Source organism: Delphinus delphis, chromosome 11, assembly GCF_949987515.2.
Source record: "Delphinus delphis chromosome 11, mDelDel1.2, whole genome shotgun sequence".
NCBI classification, from domain to species: domain Eukaryota; kingdom Metazoa; phylum Chordata; class Mammalia; order Artiodactyla; family Delphinidae; genus Delphinus; species Delphinus delphis.
Window position 1 is genome coordinate 33,260,752 of NC_082693.1, and position 8,641 is coordinate 33,269,392.

Here is an 8,641-nt window from a genome sequence, read left to right on the forward strand (position 1 = left end):
CAGCAACATTAGGAATGAACGTAGCTGTTAAGAATGAATGAACAAATGAACAAAACAGAAAGGAAGGAAGGAAGGAAAAATGTTCAGTCTAGTAGGATTAGAAACATAAAATTTTAGAACTGGAAGGAAATCTTAGAGATCATCTAATTTAGTGGCTCTTAACCACAGCTGTGTATCAAATTACTTGAAGAGCTTTTTCAACTTAAATGTGCAAGACCCCACCCCAAACCTGCTGCCTTAAAAATCTCTGTGTATTTGCATTTTGAAAAAGCTCCATAGGTGTTTACGGTTCAAATCTTTGGTTAACATGCACTGACCTGGCCTAATTCCCTTACTTTATATATGAGGAACTGAGGCCCAGAAAGGCTGAGTGGCTGACTAGAAATCACACAGCTATTATACCACAGTCCAAATTTTCTGATTTTCAGAAAATGATGGTAGAAAAACTGACTTTTTCTGTACTATTATATTGCATCACCACTGTCTGTTCTTGAATCTCTGCTCAAGAAGAAACAGGATAAATGGACAAGTACTTGACCAAAAGTTACTGAACCAAAGTAAAAAAAGCTAGTGTGTACAGGCAACATGAACACGTAAAAAACAAAGACCCATCATGTACCACTGTAACCTGGTTGCTCCCTGCTTAAACAGCCAAGTCAAGCCAGTTTAAAACTCTCCCACACAAATATCATTATTCCTATCAGTTTCTCATTTCAGCACTGCACTGAATAATAATTTTGGCTTTTGTGGGTAAGGAGAAGAAGAGAGTGATTTTTTTCTGGTTTATTCCTAAAATTCAGAAGGTTAAAAAAAAATATGTTTCCAATACCTCAATATGAAGAAAGCTTGGTCTGCTTTTAACACGTTTGGCAGTACTTGAGGACATGTTTTTGGCTATTAGCCTGACAAGCTGTTTAAGCTTATAGAAGACCCACAAAGGGAACTTATATGATTAAGTTAGTTAAACACAAACATCTTCTCTGTATATTTTATTCCCTCCCTTCACATTCACAAAAACATAAAAGGCTAAAGCATTTCAGAACTAGGTGAGGAGGCAAGTTATTTATCACTTCAGCTCCCTTCCCAAGGCTTGTGTAAATAAGAACTGAAGCAACTCAATGAAATTATTCATATGATCCTTGCAAGGAACAAAAGCTAAGCATCAGAAAGGAGTTCAAAATTCCTAAGAAGCATATGAATTTTCTTACAAGAAACACCTGTGATGCTCTAATGCACTTCAGAGCTAACTTTATCTCTTTCTAAAAATTATGTAACATGCACATACTTCAAGCACTGAACATACTTATTAATTACATAGTCACGGAAGAATTTAAAATGCTGTCTCCTTTTGACACACATTATAACAAGTATTTCAACACTAGAGCACTAAGGAGTCTTCTTACATAAAATCTAACAGTTCCTGAAATTGTTTGGCAGAGATATTTTATTTATTTATTTTTAGGTCTTTTTAAAAATTAGTTATCTATTTTATGCATATTAGTGTATATATGTCAATCCCAATCTCCCATTTCATCCCATCACCTCCCTCCCTTCCCCACTTTCCCCCCTTGGCGTCCATACGTTTGTTCTCTACATCTGTGTCTCTATTTCAAGGCAGAGATATTTTAAAGCAAAACAAAATGCCATGCTATCTAGGTCTTTTTCAGATCCTAACGAAGGAACATAGATTATTCAAGCATGTAAATAACAGAGTTGGAAACATCAATTACAGTTAACAAGTTATGAGTTTCTTCAGAAGAATACCATACTATTTACTTATCACTAAGATAAAAGACAAAAAAGAAACAAGTACAAATGCCTCTCATGAAACTATAACATGGTCTAAATCAGTTTACTATTATTAGATTAAAAGAATGTTGTGTATGAGTGTGTGTGTGTGTGTGTGTGTGTGTGTGTGTGTGTGTGTGTATCCAGAAGACTGCACTGCAATGAGGGCAGAGGAGCTGGCCAATATAGAAATGGGTTTTAATAGACTTTCTACTTCAACCATAGTTACTATAATGGGTTTTGTCACTACAGCAATGGACCTGGGTGGGCTGAGTATCTGGCAGGCTGGGGTGCTCAGCTGGGAAAGCAACATAAATCTCATTCTACCTTGAGTTGAATAAACTTCCTCTGAGAAGGTTTGCTTAATTGAAAGAGTTTTCAAGGAGAAAGGATAAGTCTAAGTGTCGGTTGGTAGGTGCTTCTTACACTAAGGCTCACCTCGCACCCTCTCCTAGCTTTGGTCAAAGCCCCCCACCATCATTCATTAGTGGTGGGACATTGGATGCAGGCAGTAACTTAACCTCCAGGATCTCAAGGATCCCTGGCAGCCTGGGTTAATTTCAGCTGTCTCTACAGGGGCTACATGAAACATGGCATTTACAAATTTGGATTACACAGCACTATTTATTACATGATGGAAGATTTCCAAAAATGCCAGAAGAGATGTTGGCATTTATGCAAGTCAACTACTGTTCAACCCAAAGAAGCACTATATTCTATAGGATGTGTTTGCCAGGATTGAAAGAGCCTATGTGAAAACACCCTAATTGGGACCATCTTAGCACCTCAGCTATTGGATACCCTCTAGCTCTAGGTGTTATGTTTCAAATGGGCCAACAAACCATCCTGGAAACAGAACCCCCCAGTCTTGCAACTAATCCCTTCACTCTAAATCCTGAAAGTGTATATTTTCTTATTTTCAGATTTAATAAGTCAAGTATATCTGGTAGCTATTAAAAGATTTAAGCCACTACTGTTTTAAAAGGTTTCAGTGTTCAGAGATTTCAAGCCCACAGAGTGGGCGATCTGGCAGGTTTGGTTGCTGTAGAATGGTGAAATTATTTCCATGGTTCCCTCCCTGCCCCGCCCCCCACCCTATGCCCACTGTTTTAAGAATATTCTTATTGAACTTTCTCTACCTTTTCAATGTGTCTTTAACGTATGTTCATGGGCTCACAAAAAGAAAAGTAGAAGAAGTTGAATGAAAGACATTGTACCCAATAATCTTCGGTGACCTAAATTGATAATTATAACGACAGATCCCTAAAGAAGGAGGGGGAAAAATTCGAAAACGTTGGCTACTTACAATATGTGATCAGATAACCTTTCCTTCTTTTCTTCTTTGGGGAAATCCAAACTGCTGTACAATGTTTCTTTACGTTTTCCTTTACTGAACAGTCCTCATGCTTGCACAAAGCCAAGGGCCATCCTAGAAAACCAGGGCCAATACTGTATCACATTAAGCGGTGGCTACCTTATATGAGACTTTTTTTAAAAGGTGACAAAAATGGGGTGGGGGAGAGAAGGTGGTTATAAAAAGCTTCCCAGGAAACCAAATAGCCTTTATTTAAATTAAAAGCAATCACAGCCTGATTCTTGGAACACACTTGGAAATGCTTTTTGGCATGCAGCTGCTACATGCCGCCAATATTGTGTGTAATTGGAAACATTTCAAACAGAATTGTTACCAAAGTCAAAGACCATAATTGTAAGCTGTGGGATCTGCACTGCAGATAAAAGCAGGGCAGCTGAGGGAGAGCACGCTGCACCCAGGGGTCTCCTTAAGGCCACATCTGACTACAATATTTTCACTGTATTATTGACAACTCTTTCTTTCCAGAGGCCCAATGAGACAAGAAGGAAACAGAGAGAAGCGTACACAAAGCAAAAGCTGGTGGGTGCTATAAATCAGCAGTCGGGACAAAACTCTTAGGAAGGAGTACATGACTTTAGTACTTGAACAACTGAAATAACACAGCCCGCACTTTTTTTTTTTTTCTTCTGAAGTGTAATCCACTCGAAATGAAAGGCTTCTCTCCCAAGACTTTAGGACAAATCTACCAGTGAGAAAAAATGCAACTGCAGTCGAACCGGTCCATTGTTTTTTAGGATCGCTTCAGACGAAGTTATGGACAGGAAGGAAAAAGTTAAGTAAAGGGGAATGACAGTTGCCCGCTAGTTTACAGCTCTAAGTTTTAAAATGTTTACACTGGCTTCTGTCTTGCTGGTATTTTTATTTTTATTTTACATTTAAAATCTCTCTTCATAAGGAAATGAATCTGGAGAGGTCTAATCAGTTCAGGCTGGGCAATCGTTCTTGTTCCAGAGAGGTCCATTCAAAAGTGACCAAAATGCATTTAGAGTTTAGTCTAAACAAGCGCACAAAACAGAGACACAGGAAGAATTACTGCATTCTGTTTGCGAGGTTTGTACCCGCCCCCCCTGCCACCCCCCGGGGACTGGAAATAGAGCCAGTGGACCACTGGCTCAGGAACGGTTCTTGGAAAAATCGTGTCATTCTGGCACACGGGAGAGGGGTCCGATTATTCTGTCGTGTCTCTGCGCCAGGAGTGTCATGACATCAGCGTGCTCCATCTTGTAAAGTCTGTCTCTTCGCACCATCCCTCCTTCAGGAGAGAGGAGAGTGAGCGAAATGGAGAGTGAGGTGGACCCCCGTGTGCCATTTCGGGCCAGGCCTTTTCCACTGTTCCAGAATGTTCCTCCACCAACACACACTTAGTTAATCTCCGCGACTTCAGTTGTGCACGGCCACAGACAGGAAGGTTGGCTATTGGTTGCTGGCGGCGCTGAGGTGCTAGGCTTGTGTGCATCCAGAGACGGAAGAGTCCAGAAGGGGGGCCGGCTGGGTCCTGGCACTTGGCTCTGGCTCCACGTACCGCCTGAGGTTTCGAGGAACTGCATCAAGGCAGGACTTGGCACCAGGACTACTGTACTTCCCTCTCCCAGCTCGTCTGCTAACACGACCTTCTGAAGACATTAGTGTGTAATACGGTACTGCTTTATTCTGTGACCAGAAGACAAAGCAGGAGTGCTCCCTCAAAACACCAAACAACCAACCAACCAACTAAGAAATATAACTCATTTACTTTCCTAATTCCTCTTTATTGTGAAATAATTGGACCTGCATTTAAGTAATCTGAATATTCTCACATGAATAAGAGTTAAACAATTAACATTATTTTATGTAACCTGAAGGGAAAAAAAGAGAGAGAGCTATTTTTTTTCCCAAGGGGAAGGAGTATACCCTGGTCTACTGGCATCTTTAACATTTCTATACACAGATGAGAATCATTTTGATTTTCAAAATTACTTTCCTTCTTTAAAAGGAAAATTTTACTCTTTAGAAACTACTTTAATGGGAAAATTAACAGTAGTTAACTAGAATAATCTTTTCTGAAAATTGTTTCCTGTAATATGGACAACCCAAACTATATCACTAAAATAGTTAATTACTGGAGAATCATTTTAAAAATTCTTGTTCTATCTCACGAGTATTATGAAAAGTCACTCATAATACTCAAGTATTTGTATTTGGTTTTCAAGTAATTATAAACGGTTTTAGAGAAATTATCTTACAGTGTCACTTTTTAAAACTTAGATTTCAGCTTACTTTTTAAAATTCTGACTTAAGAAATTTTAACTTGTCACCTTTTTTCTTTTGTGTCTTTTCACAGTTATCATAGCAGAGGACATTAGGAATAACCAGACTTTTACCCATATCTGACTCTAAACTTAATAGTTTAGCTATTAACCCTATAAGGGTCTTTTTTTTCCTCCAGCTGATATTAGCTTTTATTTGGGTGACCCAAGCTGACTCATTACAACCTCCTTTATTATAGAGAAAAGTGGCGGTTCCATGGACCTTGATTTTAAAAACATGATAAACTTTTAATTAAAGGTTCAGTGGTATTGCTGGCAGAACTGATTGAATCTGTCACTTGAGTAAAATACATCACTTTTCTTTGAAAAACCTGTGAACCAACAGGCTCCCTCAGTGATAAATCACCAATTAGTACCAAATTAAGGATTGAAAATTAATTTACAAAATCTATTCTCTCACGTCAATATAGCTACCCCTATGTCCCATCCAGTCCTTTAGCCCTCTCTCCCTCCCTCCCACACTGATTCACAAGAAGAAGTCACTATTGTTAGCCATGGTTTATTAAAAGAGAGATTTTCAAGTTCATCAGCAAGTGTGCTAACTTTCAACTGTGGGTAACGTCCATTCATTTCTAGCACCTTTTAGTATTAATATGTAGAACACATGCATTGTTAACCTTTAAATCCTTTGTATAAACATTTCTGGAAGAGCTTGTAAAATATCTCCTTCTGTGTTTCCTGACTCGCCAGTTGATGGCATTTAGGAACCTCCTGGTACCAGCAGGTGCTGTATTTTGTTTTCTTCAGGCTCCAGCTGGGCTACAATGACAGATTCCTGTCCCAGGCCCGGCCCAGCCACCTAGGCTAGGACCACATGGAGGCAAACTGAACCGGGCCCCACCAGACAGCAAGATAAATGGCTGCTGTTTAAGTTTAAAATCCCCTAGTGGGAGTAAATATTGTTCCAAAGAAAAAGGCTTGACAAATATTGCGTCATCCTTCCAGAGCTGTCTTGATTAAAGCAGAATCTTTGGATTAAGTTGGTGCTCAATTCAAAATGTATCTATCTTGCTGTCATGGGATTTTTTTTTCCTTCCTAGAGTCTGAAAACAGACATATTGTTGGGGATGGTGAAACAACGCTGCCACCTCCCAAGGGGCTAGAGTCCACTCTGATAATAGAAGGCGGCTGAACATTGACACTTCACTGAGGATAATGGAGACAGCAAAGGCTTAGTGGGAAAAGGCCAGTTGTCACCTAAGTGACAGGCAACAGCTGAGCTCACACATCTGGAGCCAGACCAGGGCAAACATTCAGCAACCCTCACCCATCTACACCTTGGGTTTGTCTGAAGTAACAGACGGAAGTTCCTTTTACTCCAAAGGCACATTATAAATTAACTGATGGTGAACCGCATCAATTATATAACATCAGCTGCAGACAGTGCCTTCTGAAGTCTGGTTAAAATCGGGGGGTAGACAAAACTGTACCGGCATGCACAAATACAATTTCATTACATGTAATCTGTCCTTCATAAAACCCGTCCCCAAAGCCACGTATATATGCATGCTTTTTGTAGCACAAATGCATCTTAACTCCTCGGGAGAGGCAAGATCCTTACATGTTCTTTTCCTTCAGGCAGTTCCCATGCTGTGTTCTTCACCCTGCTCAGGGCCGCAGCTCTGCCTACCATACTCTTCAAAATCAGCAACCAAACGTGTTTGGCTTAAGACTCTGAATCCTCCTCAGGGAAGCTGGAACTCAGGGCAGTGCCAGCCATCCTCCCCCCACCCCCACCTCCTTCTTCAACCTCCTGAAGACAATCTGTGGACAATTTTCCCGAAGTCCCCCAAATAACATGGCACTGCCAACAGTCACTGGCGATGCCGTCTGTTTTTCTTAGAGGGCAATGAAAATTTAACAGCTTTCTGCTGCATCCTGAGTCCCGGTCCTGCTAATTATTAACATGCCCAGTTTCTCCAACTTTTTCTGCCTAAAGGGAAGAAGACGCTCCCACTCTTTCCCATATACGTGCAAAATCCAGAAAACACCACTGCTGGGGCGGGAGCGGGGGCGGGGGCGGGAGGGGGGAGCTGATGCACCTCAGCCAAAAAGCAATCGGCCCTTTCCCCAGAGCGTTAGGGGAGAATAGGCACCCTGCCTCCGGACGCCAGTAGGTGACAGGCGATCCTAAGAGGTGGACACAGACCAATGCACCCCGGCCTCCCCGCGCCCCGCATCGCCCCAACTCTGGGGCTACTGAACGGGTTTCCACGCAGGAGAGAATCAAGGGAAGAGTTGGTTGTGATGCCGCAAGCGGGAGCCGTGCCGGCAGCCTCTCTGAAGCCCTCTTGGTGCTGCAGCCCCAGTATCTGCTTTCACTGTCTACCAAGCCCAACAAACCGATTATGCCCATCTCCCCCATTTTCTGCGACACCGACCCAGTCTGGGTGTCACAGACCCCCCGCAGTGACGCGGACCGTGCCGGGCCCTTCCCCCGCGGCGCTCGCCCCTCACCGCCGCACCCGCAGCCCCTCTGCGGAGCCCACTCACCCCGGCGAGGGAGCGGGACTCGGCTGGACTGTCGTCGGCGCCGCGGCGGGTCTGCGGAGCTGAGGTCCGCGGCGTCAGCGGCGGGTGAGGGTGGGCAGCACGCGAACCATCCGAAGCCCGGGACGTGGCCGTGCCGGCCGCGGTGCCCCTCGCGGAGGTCAGCGCAGGCTGTGCGAGGCGGGCACGCTCCGGGGCGCGCTGTCGGGCGCGGCGGCCACGGGAGGCGGCGCTCGCTGGGCTGCAGGCGGAGTGCGCCCTGCTCCGCAGCCCGCGCCGCGCTGCAGCGCACCCCGCCCTCGGCAGCCTGCCCGGCGCTAGCGAAAACGCGGAGCGCGGACGCCGCAGCGGGATCAGGGCTGTTCGCGCGCCCACGCGCCCCTGGCTCCGCCTGGAAAGGCCGGGTAGGCGCCCGGCTCCGGCGGCGGGGCGGGCAGGACCGGCTCTGCGCAGCGGGAGGGCTGAGCTGGGCGCGGGGGGACGGGCTGGATGACGTTCGCCTGGGCGCAACCCAGGTTCTCAAGTGCAGTTGGGTTAGTCTCCTCTGCCCCGCCCCCGATCTTACGCCTTTTTTTTTTTTAACCAACCATTCTGATGGATTGAAAGACAGGAAGGGTGAAGTGGGGGAAAAGACAGACTCAATTTCCTCTGATCAAACGGTTTGGGGGTTGCCTATTTGGGT

At 44.2% G+C, this 8,641-nt stretch overlaps 1 protein-coding gene across 3 annotated transcripts in view; it reads right to left on the reverse strand.

The window, feature by feature from the left end:
* Window positions 1-8,198, reverse strand: part of PRICKLE1 (prickle planar cell polarity protein 1) — a 108,651-nt gene extending 100,453 nt beyond the window's left edge. The window contains exons 1-2 of one of the 3 annotated variants that reach the window (XM_060024605.1): window positions 7,963-8,198; window positions 3,095-3,217 (exon numbers count right to left, since the gene is read on the reverse strand). The gene's annotated coding sequence lies outside the window, so the exon portion shown is untranslated. Of the gene's footprint in view, window positions 1-3,094; window positions 3,218-7,030; window positions 7,059-7,962 lie in introns of those variants that run through there. The other 2 variants (XM_060024607.1, XM_060024608.1) reach the window with 2 other exon arrangements.
* Window positions 8,199-8,641: the final 443 nt, after the last annotated feature.